The sequence below is a fragment of the Lepisosteus platostomus genome, chromosome 3 (assembly GCF_059453375.1).
Source record: "Lepisosteus platostomus isolate fLepPlt1 chromosome 3, fLepPlt1.hap1, whole genome shotgun sequence".
Taxonomy (NCBI): domain Eukaryota; kingdom Metazoa; phylum Chordata; class Actinopteri; order Semionotiformes; family Lepisosteidae; genus Lepisosteus; species Lepisosteus platostomus.
The window spans coordinates 55,980,366-55,999,233 of NC_142613.1; positions in this window are offsets into that span (position 1 = coordinate 55,980,366).

Sequence of the window (18,868 nt, forward strand, 5' to 3'; positions counted from 1 at the left end):
GTCAAGGAAACAACAAAACAACACTTTTCCTGCATTTCAACTGCCTCCAAAAGCACAGCAACGGCATCAGAAAATGTCTACTTCTCATTCAAGCCCTAACCCTAGCTCGGGCACTTGTATTAAACCAATCCAAAACCTTGCCTTCACATGCTGTGTTCAAAAAGTTACCCAAATGACTCCAAACTCGTCAGAAACATTTAATGTAATGCTTTAAAGCACCTTCAGTGTATCTGCACTGAATCTGCTTGACATTTCCAGTATTTCTTGTTGGGTCAACTGCAGCTGGAATTCTGCGTGAAATAAGCATGATTTGTGGCATATTGGGGTCAGCATCACAATTTCCACTAAAGTTTGGCTAAAAGTATCACTTTATTTGGATTCCAATACAAAAACAGAAAGAGTTTAGCATGTAAAAAGTGTATTTGAAAATTTTGGCATTTTTGACCATTTTTGAGCGACAGCCGCGCGGCTTAGCAAAAATGGCAAATGTGGGCCAAAAGTTGTCGTCAAGGAAACAACAAAACAACACTTTTCCTGCATTTCAACTGCCTCCAAAAGCACAGCAACGGCATCAGAAAATGTCTACTTCTCATTCAAGCCCTAACCCTAACCCTAGCTCGGGCACTTGTATTAAACCAATCCAAAACCTTGCCTTCACATGCTGTGTTCAAAAAGTTACCCAAATGACTCCAAACTCGTCAGAAACATTTAATGTAATGCTTTAAAGCACCTTCAGTGTATCTGCACTGAATCTGCTTGACATTTCCAGTATTTCTTGTTGGGTCAACTGCAGCTGGAATTCTGCGTGAAATAAGCATGATTTGTGGCATATTGGGGTCAGCATCACAATTTCCACTAAAGTTTGGCTAAAAGTATCACTTTATTTCGATTACAATACAAAAACAGAAAGAGTTTAGCATGTAAAAAGTGTATTTGAAAATTATGGCATTATTGACCATTTTTGAGCGACAGCCGCGCGGCTTAGCAAAAATGACAAATGTGGGCCAAAAGTTGTCGTCAAGGAAACAACAAAACAACACTTTTCCTGCATTTCAACTGCCTCCAAAAGCACAGCAAAGGCGTCAGAAAATGTCTACTTCTCATTCAAGCCCTAACCCTAACCCTAGCTCGGGCACTTGTATTAAACCAATCCAAAACCTTGCCTTCACATGCTGTGTTCAAAAAGTTACCCAAATGACTCCAAACTCGTCAGAAACATTTAATGTAATGCTTTAAAGCACCTTCAGTGTATCTGCACTGAATCTGCTTGACGTTTCCAGTATTTCTTGTTGGGTCAACTGCAGCTGGAATTCTGTGTGAAATAAGCATGATTTGTGGCATATTGGGGTCAGCATCACAATTTCCACTAAAGTTTGGCTAAAGGTATCACTTTATTTGGATTCCAATACAAAAACTGAAAGAGTTTAGCATGTAAAAAGTGTTTTTGAAAATTTTGTCATTTTTGACCATTTTTGAGCGATAGCCGCGCGGCTTAGCAAAAATGGCAAATGTGGGCCAAAAGTTGTCATCAAGGAAACAACAAAACAACACTTTTCCTGCATTTCAACTGCCTCCAAAAGCACAGCAACGGCATCAGAAAATGTCTACTTCTCATTCAAGCCCTAACCCTAACCCTAGCTCGGGCACTTGTATTAAACCAATCCAAAACCTTGCCTTCACATGCTGTGTTCAAAAAGTTACCCAAATGACTCCAAACTCGTCAGAAACATTTAATGTAATGCTTTAAAGCACCTTCAGTGTATCTGCACTGAATCTGCTTGACATTTCCAGTATTTCTTGTTGGGTCAACTGCAGCTGGAATTCTGCGTGAAATAAGCATGATTTGTGGCATATTGGGGTCAGCATCACAATTTCCACTAAAGTTTGGCTAAAAGTATCACTTTATTTCGATTACAATACAAAAACAGAAAGAGTTTAGCATGTAAAAAGTGTATTTGAAAATTATGGCATTATTGACCATTTTTGAGCGACAGCCGCGCGGCTTAGCAAAAATGACAAATGTGGGCCAAAAGTTGTCGTCAAGGAAACAACAAAACAACACTTTTCCTGCATTTCAACTGCCTCCAAAAGCACAGCAAAGGCGTCAGAAAATGTCTACTTCTCATTCAAGCCCTAACCCTAACCCTAGCTCGGGCACTTGTATTAAACCAATCCAAAACCTTGCCTTCACATGCTGTGTTCAAAAAGTTACCCAAATGACTCCAAACTCGTCAGAAACATTTAATGTAATGCTTTAAAGCACCTTCAGTGTATCTGCACTGAATCTGCTTGACGTTTCCAGTATTTCTTGTTGTATCAACTGCAGCTGGAATTCTGTGTGAAATAAGCATGATTTGTGGCATATTGGGGTCAGCATCACAATTTCCACTAAAGTTTGGCTATAGGTATCACTTTATTTGGATTCCAATACAAAAACTGAAAGAGTTTAGCATGTAAAAAGTGTTTTTGAAAATTTTGTCATTTTTGACCATTTTTGAGCGATAGCCGCGCGGCTTAGCAAAAATGGCAAATGTGGGCCAAAAGTTGTCATCAAGGAAACAACAAAACAACACTTTTCCTGCATTTCAACTGCCTCCAAAAGCACAGCAACGGCATCAGAAAATGTCTACTTCTCATTCAAGCCCTAACCCTAACCCTAGCTCGGGCACTTGTATTAAACCAATCCAAAACCTTGCCTTCACATGCTGTGTTCAAAAAGTTACCCAAATGACTCCAAACTCGTCAGAAACATTTAATGTAATGCTTTAAAGCACCTTCAGTGTATCTGCACTGAATCTGCTTGACGTTTCCAGTATTTCTTGTTGGGTCAACTGCAGCTGGAATTCTGTGTGAAATAAGCATGATTTGTGGCATATTGGGGTCAGCATCACAATTTCCACTAAAGTTTGGCTAAAGGTATCACTTTATTTGGATTCCAATACAAAAACTGAAAGAGTTTAGCATGTAAAAAGTGTTTTTGAAAATTTTGGCATTTTTGACCATTTTTGAGCGACAGCCGCGCGGCTTAGCAAAAATGGCAAATGTGGGCCAAAAGTTGTCGTCAAGGAAACAACAAAACAACACTTTTCCTGCATTTCAACTGCCTCCAAAAAGCACAGCAACGGCATCAGAAAATGTCTACTTCTCATTCAAGCCCTAACCCTAACCCTAGCTCGGGCACTTGTATTAAACCAATCCAAAACCTTGCCTTCACATGCTGTGTTCAAAAAGTTACCCAAATGACTCCAAACTCATCAGAAACATTTAATGTAATGCTTTAAAGCACCTTCAGTGTATCTGCACTGAATCTGCTTGACATTTCCAGTATTTCTTGTTGGGTCAACTGCAGCTGGAATTCTGCGTGAAATAAGCATGATTTGTGGCATATTGGGGTCAGCATCACAATTTCCACTAAAGTTTGGCTAAAAGTATCACTTTATTTGGATTCCAATACAAAAACAGAAAGAGTTTAGCATGTAAAAAGTGTATTTGAAAATTTTGGCATTTTTGACCATTTTAGAGCGACAGCCGCGCGGCTTAGCAAAAATGGCAAATGTGGGCCAAAAGTTGTCGTCAAGGAAACAACAAAACAACACTTTTCCTGCATTTCAACTGCCTCCAAAAGCACAGCAACGGCATCAGAAAATGTCTACTTCTCATTCAAGCCCTAACCCTAACCCTAGCTCGGGCACTTGTATTAAACCAATCCAAAACCTTGCCTTCACATGCTGTGTTCAAAAAGTTACCCAAATGACTCCAAACTCGTCAGAAACATTTAATGTAATGCTTTAAAGCACCTTCAGTGTATCTGCACTGAATCTGCTTGACATTTCCAGTATTTCTTGTTGGGTCAACTGCAGCTGGAATTCTGCGTGAAATAAGCATGATTTGTGGCATATTGGGGTCAGCATCACAATTTCCACTAAAGTTTGGCTAAAAGTATCACTTTATTTGGATTCCAATACAAAAACAGAAAGAGTTTAGCATGTAAAAAGTGTATTTGAAAATTTTGGCATTTTTGACCATTTTTGAGCGACAGCCGCGCGGCTTAGCAAAAATGGCAAATGTGGGCCAAAAGTTGTCGTCAAGGAAACAACAAAACAACACTTTTCCTGCATTTCAACTGCCTCCAAAAGCACAGCAACGGCATCAGAAAATGTCTACTTCTCATTCAAGCCCTAACCCTAACCCTAGCTCGGGCACTTGTATTAAACCAATCCAAAACCTTGCCTTCACATGCTGTGTTCAAAAAGTTACCCAAATGACTCCAAACTCGTCAGAAACATTTAATGTAATGCTTTAAAGCACCTTCAGTGTATCTGCACTGAATCTGCTTGACATTTCCAGTATTTCTTGTTGGGTCAACTGCAGCTGGAATTCTGCGTGAAATAAGCATGATTTGTGGCATATTGGGGTCAGCATCACAATTTCCACTAAAGTTTGGCTAAAAGTATCACTTTATTTCGATTACAATACAAAAACAGAAAGAGTTTAGCATGTAAAAAGTGTATTTGAAAATTATGGCATTATTGACCATTTTTGAGCGACAGCCGCGCGGCTTAGCAAAAATGACAAATGTGGGCCAAAAGTTGTCGTCAAGGAAACAACAAAACAACACTTTTCCTGCATTTCAACTGCCTCCAAAAGCACAGCAAAGGCGTCAGAAAATGTCTACTTCTCATTCAAGCCCTAACCCTAACCCTAGCTCGGGCACTTGTATTAAACCAATCCAAAACCTTGCCTTCACATGCTGTGTTCAAAAAGTTACCCAAATGACTCCAAACTCGTCAGAAACATTTAATGTAATGCTTTAAAGCACCTTCAGTGTATCTGCACTGAATCTGCTTGACGTTTCCAGTATTTCTTGTTGGGTCAACTGCAGCTGGAATTCTGTGTGAAATAAGCATGATTTGTGGCATATTGGGGTCAGCATCACAATTTCCACTAAAGTTTGGCTAAAGGTATCACTTTATTTGGATTCCAATACAAAAACTGAAAGAGTTTAGCATGTAAAAAGTGTTTTTGAAAATTTTGTCATTTTTGACCATTTTTGAGCGATAGCCGCGCGGCTTAGCAAAAATGGCAAATGTGGGCCAAAAGTTGTCATCAAGGAAACAACAAAACAACACTTTTCCTGCATTTCAACTGCCTCCAAAAGCACAGCAACGGCATCAGAAAATGTCTACTTCTCATTCAAGCCCTAACCCTAACCCTAGCTCGGGCACTTGTATTAAACCAATCCAAAACCTTGCCTTCACATGCTGTGTTCAAAAAGTTACCCAAATGACTCCAAACTCGTCAGAAACATTTAATGTAATGCTTTAAAGCACCTTCAGTGTATCTGCACTGAATCTGCTTGACATTTCCAGTATTTCTTGTTGGGTCAACTGCAGCTGGAATTCTGCGTGAAATAAGCATGATTTGTGGCATATTGGGGTCAGCATCACAATTTCCACTAAAGTTTGGCTAAAAGTATCACTTTATTTCGATTACAATACAAAAACAGAAAGAGTTTAGCATGTAAAAAGTGTATTTGAAAATTATGGCATTATTGACCATTTTTGAGCGACAGCCGCGCGGCTTAGCAAAAATGACAAATGTGGGCCAAAAGTTGTCGTCAAGGAAACAACAAAACAACACTTTTCCTGCATTTCAACTGCCTCCAAAAGCACAGCAAAGGCGTCAGAAAATGTCTACTTCTCATTCAAGCCCTAACCCTAACCCTAGCTCGGGCACTTGTATTAAACCAATCCAAAACCTTGCCTTCACATGCTGTGTTCAAAAAGTTACCCAAATGACTCCAAACTCGTCAGAAACATTTAATGTAATGCTTTAAAGCACCTTCAGTGTATCTGCACTGAATCTGCTTGACGTTTCCAGTATTTCTTGTTGTATCAACTGCAGCTGGAATTCTGTGTGAAATAAGCATGATTTGTGGCATATTGGGGTCAGCATCACAATTTCCACTAAAGTTTGGCTATAGGTATCACTTTATTTGGATTCCAATACAAAAACTGAAAGAGTTTAGCATGTAAAAAGTGTTTTTGAAAATTTTGTCATTTTTGACCATTTTTGAGCGATAGCCGCGCGGCTTAGCAAAAATGGCAAATGTGGGCCAAAAGTTGTCATCAAGGAAACAACAAAACAACACTTTTCCTGCATTTCAACTGCCTCCAAAAGCACAGCAACGGCATCAGAAAATGTCTACTTCTCATTCAAGCCCTAACCCTAACCCTAGCTCGGGCACTTGTATTAAACCAATCCAAAACCTTGCCTTCACATGCTGTGTTCAAAAAGTTACCCAAATGACTCCAAACTCGTCAGAAACATTTAATGTAATGCTTTAAAGCACCTTCAGTGTATCTGCACTGAATCTGCTTGACGTTTCCAGTATTTCTTGTTGGGTCAACTGCAGCTGGAATTCTGTGTGAAATAAGCATGATTTGTGGCATATTGGGGTCAGCATCACAATTTCCACTAAAGTTTGGCTAAAGGTATCACTTTATTTGGATTCCAATACAAAAACTGAAAGAGTTTAGCATGTAAAAAGTGTTTTTGAAAATTTTGGCATTTTTGACCATTTTTGAGCGACAGCCGCGCGGCTTAGCAAAAATGGCAAATGTGGGCCAAAAGTTGTCGTCAAGGAAACAACAAAACAACACTTTTCCTGCATTTCAACTGCCTCCAAAAAGCACAGCAACGGCATCAGAAAATGTCTACTTCTCATTCAAGCCCTAACCCTAACCCTAGCTCGGGCACTTGTATTAAACCAATCCAAAACCTTGCCTTCACATGCTGTGTTCAAAAAGTTACCCAAATGACTCCAAACTCATCAGAAACATTTAATGTAATGCTTTAAAGCACCTTCAGTGTATCTGCACTGAATCTGCTTGACATTTCCAGTATTTCTTGTTGGGTCAACTGCAGCTGGAATTCTGCGTGAAATAAGCATGATTTGTGGCATATTGGGGTCAGCATCACAATTTCCACTAAAGTTTGGCTAAAAGTATCACTTTATTTGGATTCCAATACAAAAACAGAAAGAGTTTAGCATGTAAAAAGTGTATTTGAAAATTTTGGCATTTTTGACCATTTTAGAGCGACAGCCGCGCGGCTTAGCAAAAATGGCAAATGTGGGCCAAAAGTTGTCGTCAAGGAAACAACAAAACAACACTTTTCCTGCATTTCAACTGCCTCCAAAAGCACAGCAACGGCATCAGAAAATGTCTACTTCTCATTCAAGCCCTAACCCTAACCCTAGCTCGGGCACTTGTATTAAACCAATCCAAAACCTTGCCTTCACATGCTGTGTTCAAAAAGTTACCCAAATGACTCCAAACTCGTCAGAAACATTTAATGTAATGCTTTAAAGCACCTTCAGTGTATCTGCACTGAATCTGCTTGACATTTCCAGTATTTCTTGTTGGGTCAACTGCAGCTGGAATTCTGCGTGAAATAAGCATGATTTGTGGCATATTGGGGTCAGCATCACAATTTCCACTAAAGTTTGGCTAAAAGTATCACTTTATTTGGATTCCAATACAAAAACAGAAAGAGTTTAGCATGTAAAAAGTGTATTTGAAAATTTTGGCATTTTTGACCATTTTTGAGCGACAGCCGCGCGGCTTAGCAAAAATGGCAAATGTGGGCCAAAAGTTGTCGTCAAGGAAACAACAAAACAACACTTTTCCTGCATTTCAACTGCCTCCAAAAGCACAGCAACGGCATCAGAAAATGTCTACTTCTCATTCAAGCCCTAACCCTAACCCTAGCTCGGGCACTTGTATTAAACCAATCCAAAACCTTGCCTTCACATGCTGTGTTCAAAAAGTTACCCAAATGACTCCAAACTCGTCAGAAACATTTAATGTAATGCTTTAAAGCACCTTCAGTGTATCTGCACTGAATCTGCTTGACATTTCCAGTATTTCTTGTTGGGTCAACTGCAGCTGGAATTCTGCGTGAAATAAGCATGATTTGTGGCATATTGGGGTCAGCATCACAATTTCCACTAAAGTTTGGCTAAAAGTATCACTTTATTTCGATTACAATACAAAAACAGAAAGAGTTTAGCATGTAAAAAGTGTATTTGAAAATTATGGCATTATTGACCATTTTTGAGCGACAGCCGCGCGGCTTAGCAAAAATGACAAATGTGGGCCAAAAGTTGTCGTCAAGGAAACAACAAAACAACACTTTTCCTGCATTTCAACTGCCTCCAAAAGCACAGCAAAGGCGTCAGAAAATGTCTACTTCTCATTCAAGCCCTAACCCTAACCCTAGCTCGGGCACTTGTATTAAACCAATCCAAAACCTTGCCTTCACATGCTGTGTTCAAAAAGTTACCCAAATGACTCCAAACTCGTCAGAAACATTTAATGTAATGCTTTAAAGCACCTTCAGTGTATCTGCACTGAATCTGCTTGACGTTTCCAGTATTTCTTGTTGGGTCAACTGCAGCTGGAATTCTGTGTGAAATAAGCATGATTTGTGGCATATTGGGGTCAGCATCACAATTTCCACTAAAGTTTGGCTAAAGGTATCACTTTATTTGGATTCCAATACAAAAACTGAAAGAGTTTAGCATGTAAAAAGTGTTTTTGAAAATTTTGTCATTTTTGACCATTTTTGAGCGATAGCCGCGCGGCTTAGCAAAAATGGCTAATGTGGGCCAAAAGTTGTCATCAAGGAAACAACAAAACAACACTTTTCCTGCATTTCAACTGCCTCCAAAAGCACAGCAACGGCATCAGAAAATGTCTACTTCTCATTCAAGCCCTAACCCTAACCCTAGCTTGGGCACTTGTATTAAACCAATCCAAAACCTTGCCTTCACATGCTGTGTTCAAAAAGTTACCCAAATGACTCCAAACTCGTCAGAAACATTTAATGTAATGCTTTAAAGCACCTTCAGTGTATCTGCACTGAATCTGCTTGACATTTCCAGTATTTCTTGTTGGGTCAACTGCAGCTGGAATTCTGCGTGAAATAAGCATGATTTGTGGCATGTTGGGGTCAGCATCACAATTTCCACTAAAGTTTGGCTAAAAGTATCACTTTATTTGGATTCCAATACAAAAACAGAAAGAGTTTAGCATGTAAAAAGTGTATTTGAAAATTTTGGCATTTTTGACCATTTTTGAGCGACAGCCGCGCGGCTTAGCAAAAATGGCAAATGTGGGCCAAAAGTTGTCGTCAAGGAAACAACAAAACAACACTTTTCCTGCATTTCAACTGCCTCCAAAAGCACAGCAACGGCATCAGAAAATGTCTACTTCTCATTCAAGCCCTAACCCTAGCTCGGGCACTTGTATTAAACCAATCCAAAACCTTGCCTTCACATGCTGTGTTCAAAAAGTTACCCAAATGACTCCAAACTCGTCAGAAACATTTAATGTAATGCTTTAAAGCACCTTCAGTGTATCTGCACTGAATCTGCTTGACGTTTCCAGTATTTCTTGTTGGGTCAACTGCAGCTGGAATTCTGTGTGAAATAAGCATGATTTGTGGCATATTGGGGTCAGCATCACAATTTCCACTAAAGTTTGGCTAAAGGTATCACTTTATTTGGATTCCAATACAAAAACTGAAAGAGTTTAGCATGTAAAAAGTGTTTTTGAAAATTTTGTCATTTTTGACCATTTTTGAGCGATAGCCGCGCGGCTTAGCAAAAATGGCTAATGTGGGCCAAAAGTTGTCATCAAGGAAACAACAAAACAACACTTTTCCTGCATTTCAACTGCCTCCAAAAGCACAGCAACGGCATCAGAAAATGTCTACTTCTCATTCAAGCCCTAACCCTAACCCTAGCTTGGGCACTTGTATTAAACCAATCCAAAACCTTGCCTTCACATGCTGTGTTCAAAAAGTTACCCAAATGACTCCAAACTCGTCAGAAACATTTAATGTAATGCTTTAAAGCACCTTCAGTGTATCTGCACTGAATCTGCTTGACATTTCCAGTATTTCTTGTTGGGTCAACTGCAGCTGGAATTCTGCGTGAAATAAGCATGATTTGTGGCATGTTGGGGTCAGCATCACAATTTCCACTAAAGTTTGGCTAAAAGTATCACTTTATTTGGATTCCAATACAAAAACAGAAAGAGTTTAGCATGTAAAAAGTGTATTTGAAAATTTTGGCATTTTTGACCATTTTTGAGCGACAGCCGCGCGGCTTAGCAAAAATGGCAAATGTGGGCCAAAAGTTGTCGTCAAGGAAACAACAAAACAACACTTTTCCTGCATTTCAACTGCCTCCAAAAGCACAGCAACGGCATCAGAAAATGTCTACTTCTCATTCAAGCCCTAACCCTAGCTCGGGCACTTGTATTAAACCAATCCAAAACCTTGCCTTCACATGCTGTGTTCAAAAAGTTACCCAAATGACTCCAAACTCGTCAGAAACATTTAATGTAATGCTTTAAAGCACCTTCAGTGTATCTGCACTGAATCTGCTTGACATTTCCAGTATTTCTTGTTGGGTCAACTGCAGCTGGAATTCTGCGTGAAATAAGCATGATTTGTGGCATATTGGGGTCAGCATCACAATTTCCACTAAAGTTTGGCTAAAAGTATCACTTTATTTGGATTCCAATACAAAAACAGAAAGAGTTTAGCATGTAAAAAGTGTATTTGAAAATTTTGGCATTTTTGACCATTTTTGAGCGACAGCCGCGCGGCTTAGCAAAAATGGCAAATGTGGGCCAAAAGTTGTCGTCAAGGAAACAACAAAACAACACTTTTCCTGCATTTCAACTGCCTCCAAAAGCACAGCAACGGCATCAGAAAATGTCTACTTCTCATTCAAGCCCTAACCCTAACCCTAGCTCGGGCACTTGTATTAAACCAATCCAAAACCTTGCCTTCACATGCTGTGTTCAAAAAGTTACCCAAATGACTCCAAACTCGTCAGAAACATTTAATGTAATGCTTTAAAGCACCTTCAGTGTATCTGCACTGAATCTGCTTGACATTTCCAGTATTTCTTGTTGGGTCAACTGCAGCTGGAATTCTGCGTGAAATAAGCATGATTTGTGGCATATTGGGGTCAGCATCACAATTTCCACTAAAGTTTGGCTAAAAGTATCACTTTATTTCGATTACAATACAAAAACAGAAAGAGTTTAGCATGTAAAAAGTGTATTTGAAAATTATGGCATTATTGACCATTTTTGAGCGACAGCCGCGCGGCTTAGCAAAAATGACAAATGTGGGCCAAAAGTTGTCGTCAAGGAAACAACAAAACAACACTTTTCCTGCATTTCAACTGCCTCCAAAAGCACAGCAAAGGCGTCAGAAAATGTCTACTTCTCATTCAAGCCCTAACCCTAACCCTAGCTCGGGCACTTGTATTAAACCAATCCAAAACCTTGCCTTCACATGCTGTGTTCAAAAAGTTACCCAAATGACTCCAAACTCGTCAGAAACATTTAATGTAATGCTTTAAAGCACCTTCAGTGTATCTGCACTGAATCTGCTTGACGTTTCCAGTATTTCTTGTTGGGTCAACTGCAGCTGGAATTCTGTGTGAAATAAGCATGATTTGTGGCATATTGGGGTCAGCATCACAATTTCCACTAAAGTTTGGCTAAAGGTATCACTTTATTTGGATTCCAATACAAAAACTGAAAGAGTTTAGCATGTAAAAAGTGTTTTTGAAAATTTTGTCATTTTTGACCATTTTTGAGCGATAGCCGCGCGGCTTAGCAAAAATGGCAAATGTGGGCCAAAAGTTGTCATCAAGGAAACAACAAAACAACACTTTTCCTGCATTTCAACTGCCTCCAAAAGCACAGCAACGGCATCAGAAAATGTCTACTTCTCATTCAAGCCCTAACCCTAACCCTAGCTCGTATTATTACACTTGTATTAAACCAATCCAAAACCTTCCCTTCACATGCTGTGTTCAAAAAGTTACCCAAATGACTCCAAACTCGTCAGAAACATTTAATGTAATGCTTTAAAGCACCTTCAGTGTATCTGCACTGAATCTGCTTGACATTTCCAGTATTTCTTGTTGGGTCAACTGCAGCTGGAATTCTGCGTGAAATAAGCATGATTTGTGGCATGTTGGGGTCAGCATCACAATTTCCACTAAAGTTTGGCTAAAAGTATCACTTTATTTGGATTCCAATACAAAAACAGAAAGAGTTTAGCATGTAAAAAGTGTATTTGAAAATTTTGGCATTTTTGACCATTTTTGAGCGACAGCCGCGCGGCTTAGCAAAAATGGCAAATGTGGGCCAAAAGTTGTCGTCAAGGAAACAACAAAACAACACTTTTCCTGCATTTCAACTGCCTCCAAAAGCACAGCAACGGCATCAGAAAATGTCTACTTCTCATTCAAGCCCTAACCCTAGCTCGGGCACTTGTATTAAACCAATCCAAAACCTTGCCTTCACATGCTGTGTTCAAAAAGTTACCCAAATGACTCCAAACTCGTCAGAAACATTTAATGTAATGCTTTAAAGCACCTTCAGTGTATCTGCACTGAATCTGCTTGACATTTCCAGTATTTCTTGTTGGGTCAACTGCAGCTGGAATTCTGCGTGAAATAAGCATGATTTGTGGCATATTGGGGTCAGCATCACAATTTCCACTAAAGTTTGGCTAAAAGTATCACTTTATTTGGATTCCAATACAAAAACAGAAAGAGTTTAGCATGTAAAAAGTGTATTTGAAAATTTTGGCATTTTTGACCATTTTTGAGCGACAGCCGCGCGGCTTAGCAAAAATGGCAAATGTGGGCCAAAAGTTGTCGTCAAGGAAACAACAAAACAACACTTTTCCTGCATTTCAACTGCCTCCAAAAGCACAGCAACGGCATCAGAAAATGTCTACTTCTCATTCAAGCCCTAACCCTAACCCTAGCTCGGGCACTTGTATTAAACCAATCCAAAACCTTGCCTTCACATGCTGTGTTCAAAAAGTTACCCAAATGACTCCAAACTCGTCAGAAACATTTAATGTAATGCTTTAAAGCACCTTCAGTGTATCTGCACTGAATCTGCTTGACATTTCCAGTATTTCTTGTTGGGTCAACTGCAGCTGGAATTCTGCGTGAAATAAGCATGATTTGTGGCATATTGGGGTCAGCATCACAATTTCCACTAAAGTTTGGCTAAAAGTATCACTTTATTTCGATTACAATACAAAAACAGAAAGAGTTTAGCATGTAAAAAGTGTATTTGAAAATTATGGCATTATTGACCATTTTTGAGCGACAGCCGCGCGGCTTAGCAAAAATGACAAATGTGGGCCAAAAGTTGTCGTCAAGGAAACAACAAAACAACACTTTTCCTGCATTTCAACTGCCTCCAAAAGCACAGCAAAGGCGTCAGAAAATGTCTACTTCTCATTCAAGCCCTAACCCTAACCCTAGCTCGGGCACTTGTATTAAACCAATCCAAAACCTTGCCTTCACATGCTGTGTTCAAAAAGTTACCCAAATGACTCCAAACTCGTCAGAAACATTTAATGTAATGCTTTAAAGCACCTTCAGTGTATCTGCACTGAATCTGCTTGACGTTTCCAGTATTTCTTGTTGGGTCAACTGCAGCTGGAATTCTGTGTGAAATAAGCATGATTTGTGGCATATTGGGGTCAGCATCACAATTTCCACTAAAGTTTGGCTAAAGGTATCACTTTATTTGGATTCCAATACAAAAACTGAAAGAGTTTAGCATGTAAAAAGTGTTTTTGAAAATTTTGTCATTTTTGACCATTTTTGAGCGATAGCCGCGCGGCTTAGCAAAAATGGCAAATGTGGGCCAAAAGTTGTCATCAAGGAAACAACAAAACAACACTTTTCCTGCATTTCAACTGCCTCCAAAAGCACAGCAACGGCATCAGAAAATGTCTACTTCTCATTCAAGCCCTAACCCTAACCCTAGCTCGTATTATTACACTTGTATTAAACCAATCCAAAACCTTCCCTTCACATGCTGTGTTCAAAAAGTTACCCAAATGACTCCAAACTCGTCAGAAACATTTAATGTAATGCTTTAAAGCACCTTCAGTGTATCTGCACTGAATCTGCTTGACATTTCCAGTATTTCTTGTTGGGTCAACTGCAGCTGGAATTCTGCGTGAAATAAGCATGATTTGTGGCATGTTGGGGTCAGCATCACAATTTCCACTAAAGTTTGGCTAAAAGTATCACTTTATTTGGATTCCAATACAAAAACTGAAAGAGTTTAGCATGTAAAAAGTGTTTTTGAAAATTTTGTCATTTTTGACCATTTTTGAGCGATAGCCGCGCGGCTTAGCAAAAATGGCAAATGTGGGCCAAAAGTTGTCATCAAGGAAACAACAAAACAACACTTTTCCTGCATTTCAACTGCCTCCAAAAGCACAGCAACGGCATCAGAAAATGTCTACTTCTCATTCAAGCCCTAACCCTAACCCTAGCTCGGGCACTTGTATTAAACCAATCCAAAACCTTCCCTTCACATGCTGTGTTCAAAAAGTTACCCAAATGACTCCAAACTCGTCAGAAACATTTAATGTAATGCTTTAAAGCACCTTCAGTGTATCTGCACTGAATCTGCTTGACATTTCCAGTATTTCTTGTTGGGTCAACTGCAGCTGGAATTCTGCGTGAAATAAGCATGATTTGTGGCATGTTGGGGTCAGCATCACAATTTCCACTAAAGTTTGGCTAAAAGTATCACTTTATTTGGATTCCAATACAAAAACAGAAAGAGTTTAGCATGAAAAAAGTGTTTTTGAAAATTTTGTCATTTTTGACCATTTTTGAGCGACAGCCGCGCGGCTTAGCAAAAATGGCAAATGTGGGCCAAAAGTTGTCGTCAAGGAAACAACAAAACAACACTTTTCCTGCATTTCAACTGCCTCCAAAAGCACAGCAACGGCATCAGAAAATGTCTACTTCTCATTCAAGCCCTAACCCTAACCCTAGCTCGTATTATTACACTTGTATTAAACCAATCCAAAACCTTCCCTTCACATGCTGTGTTCAAAAAGTTACCCAAATGACTCCAAACTCGTCAGAAACATTTAATGTAATGCTTTAAAGCACCTTCAGTGTATCTGCACTGAATCTGCTTGACATTTCCAGTATTTCTTGTTGGGTCAACTGCAGCTGGAATTCTGCGTGAAATAAGCATGATTTGTGGCATGTTGGGGTCAGCATCACAATTTCCACTAAAGTTTGGCTAAAAGTATCACTTTATTTGGATTCCAATACAAAAACTGAAAGAGTTTAGCATGTAAAAAGTGTTTTTGAAAATTTTGTCATTTTTGACCATTTTTGAGCGATAGCCGCGCGGCTTAGCAAAAATGGCAAATGTGGGCCAAAAGTTGTCATCAAGGAAACAACAAAACAACACTTTTCCTGCATTTCAACTGCCTCCAAAAGCACAGCAACGGCATCAGAAAATGTCTACTTCTCATTCAAGCCCTAACCCTAACCCTAGCTCGGGCACTTGTATTAAACCAATCCAAAACCTTCCCTTCACATGCTGTGTTCAAAAAGTTACCCAAATGACTCCAAACTCGTCAGAAACATTTAATGTAATGCTTTAAAGCACCTTCAGTGTATCTGCACTGAATCTGCTTGACATTTCCAGTATTTCTTGTTGGGTCAACTGCAGCTGGAATTCTGCGTGAAATAAGCATGATTTGTGGCATGTTGGGGTCAGCATCACAATTTCCACTAAAGTTTGGCTAAAAGTATCACTTTATTTGGATTCCAATACAAAAACAGAAAGAGTTTAGCATGAAAAAAGTGTTTTTGAAAATTTTGTCATTTTTGACCATTTTTGAGCGACAGCCGCGCGGCTTAGCAAAAATGGCAAATGTGGGCCAAAAGTTGTCGTCAAGGAAACAACAAAACAACACTTTTCCTGCATTTCAACTGCCTCCAAAAGCACAGCAACGGCATCAGAAAATGTCTACTTCTCATTCAAGCCCTAACCCTAACCCTAGCTCGGGCACTTCTATTAAACCAATCCAAAACCTTGCCTTCACGTGCTGTGTTCAAAAAGTTACCCAAATGACTCCAAACTCGTCAGAAACATTTAATGTAATGCTTTAAAGCACCTTCAGTGTATCTGCACTGAATCTGCTTGACATTTCCAGTATTTCTTGTTGGGTCAACTGCAGCTGGAATTCTGCGTGAAATAAGCATGATTTGTGGCATGTTGGGGTCAGCATCACAATTTCCACTAAAGTTTGGCTAAAAGTATCACTTTATTTGGATTCCAATACAAAAACCGAAAGAGTTTAGCATGAAAAAAGTGTTTTTGAAAATTTTGTCATTTTTGACCATTTTTGAGCGACAGCCGCGCGGCTTAGCAAAAATGGCAAATGTGGGCCAAAAGTTGTCGTCAAGGAAACAACAAAACAACACTTTTCCTGCATTTCAACTGCCTCCAAAAGCACAGCAACGGCATCAGAAAATGTCTACTTCTCATTCAAGCCCTAACCCTAACCCTAGCTCGGGCACTTGTATTAAACCAATCCAAAACCTTGCCTTCACATGCTGTGTTCAAAAAGTTACCCAAATGACTCCAAACTCGTCAGAAACATTTAATGTAATGCTTTAAAGCACCTTCAGTGTATCTGCACTGAATCTGCTTGACATTTCCAGTATTTCTTGTTGGGTCAACTGCAGCTGGAATTCTGCGTGAAATAAGCATGATTTGTGGCATATTGGGGTCAGCATCACAATTTCCACTAAAGTTTGGCTAAAAGTGTCACTTTATTTGGATTCCAATACAAAAACAGAAAGAGTTTAGCATGTAAAAAGTGTATTTGAAAATTATGGCATTATTGACCATTTTTGAGCGACAGCCGCGCGGCTTAGCAAAAATGACAAATGTGGGCCAAAAGTTGTCGTCAAGGAAACAACAAAACAACACTTTTCCTGCATTTCAACTGCCTCCAAAAGCACAGCAAAGGCGTCAGAAAATGTCTACTTCTCATTCAAGCCCTAACCCTAACCCTAGCTCGGGCACTTGTATTAAACCAATCCAAAACCTTGCCTTCACATGCTGTGTTCAAAAAGTTACCCAAATGACTCCAAACTCGTCAGAAACATTTAATGTAATGCTTTAAAGCACCTTCAGTGTATCTGCACTGAATCTGCTTGACGTTTCCAGTATTTCTTGTTGGGTCAACTGCAGCTGGAATTCTGTGTGAAATAAGCATGATTTGTGGCATATTGGGGTCAGCATCACAATTTCCACTAAAGTTTGGCTAAAGGTATCACTTTATTTGGATTCCAATACAAAAACTGAAAGAGTTTAGCATGTAAAAAGTGTTTTTGAAAATTTTGTCATTTTTGACCATTTTTGAGCGACAGCCGCGCGGCTTAGCAAAAATGGCAAATGTGGGCCAAAAGTTGTCGTCAAGGAAACAACAAAACAACACTTTTCCTGCATTTCAACTGCCTCCAAAAGCACAGCAACGGCATCAGAAAATGTCTACTTCTCATTCAAGCCCTAACCCTAGCTCGGGCACTTGTATTAAACCAATCCAAAACCTTGCCTTCACATGCTGTGTTCAAAAAGTTACCCAAATGACTCCAAACTCGTCAGAAACATTTAATGTAATGCTTTAAAGCACCTTCAGTGTATCTGCACTGAATCTGCTTGACGTTTCCAGTATTTCTTGTTGGGTCAACTGCAGCTGGAATTCTGTGTGAAATAAGCATGATTTGTGGCATATTGGGGTCAGCATCACAATTTCCACTAAAGTTTGGCTAAAGGTATCACTTTATTTGGATTCCAATACAAAAACTGAAAGAGTTTAGCATGTAAAAAGTGTTTTTGAAAATTTTGTCATTTTTGACCATTTTTGAGCGATAGCCGCGCGGCTTAGCAAAAATGGCTAATGTGGGCCAAAAGTTGTCATCAAGGAAACAACAAAACAACACTTTTCCTGCATTTCAACTGCCTCCAAAAGCACAGCAACGGCATCAGAAAATGTCTACTTCTCATTCAAGCCCTAACCCTAACCCTAGCTTGGGCACTTGTATTAAACCAATCCAAAACCTTGCCTTCACATGCTGTGTTCAAAAAGTTACCCAAATGACTCCAAACTCGTCAGAAACATTTAATGTAATGCTTTAAAGCACCTTCAGTGTATCTGCACTGAATCTGCTTGACGTTTCCAGTATTTCTTGTTGGGTCAACTGCAGCTGGAATTCTGTGTGAAATAAGCATGATTTGTGGCATATTGGGGTCAGCATCACAATTTCCACTAAAGTTTGGCTAAAGGTATCACTTTATTTGGATTCCAATACAAAAACTGAAAGAGTTTAGCATGTAAAAAGTGTTTTTGAAAATTTTGTCATTTTTGACCATTTTTGAGCGATAGCCGCGCGGCTTAGCAAAAATGGCAAATGTGGGCCAAAAGTTGTCATCAAGGAAACAACAAAACAACACTTTTCCTGCATTTCAACTGCCTCCAAAAGCACAGCAACGGCATCAGAAAATGTCTACTTCTCATTCAAGCCCTAACCCTAACCCTAGCTCGTATTATTACACTTGTATTAAACCAATCCAAAACCTTCCCTTCACATGCTGTGTTCAAAAAGTTACCCAAATGACTCCAAACTCGTCAGAAACATTTAATGTAATGCTTTAAAGCACCTTCAGTGTATCTGCACTGAATCTGCTTGACATTTCCAGTATTTCTTGTTGGGTCAACTGCAGCTGGAATTCTGCGTGAAATAAGCATGATTTGTGGCATGTTGGGGTCAGCATCACAATTTCCACTAAAGTTTGGCTAAAAGTATCACTTTATTTGGATTCCAATACAAAAACCGAAAGAGTTTAGCATGAAAAAAGTGTTTTTGAAAATTTTGTCATTTTTGACCATTTTTGAGCGACAGCCGCGCGGC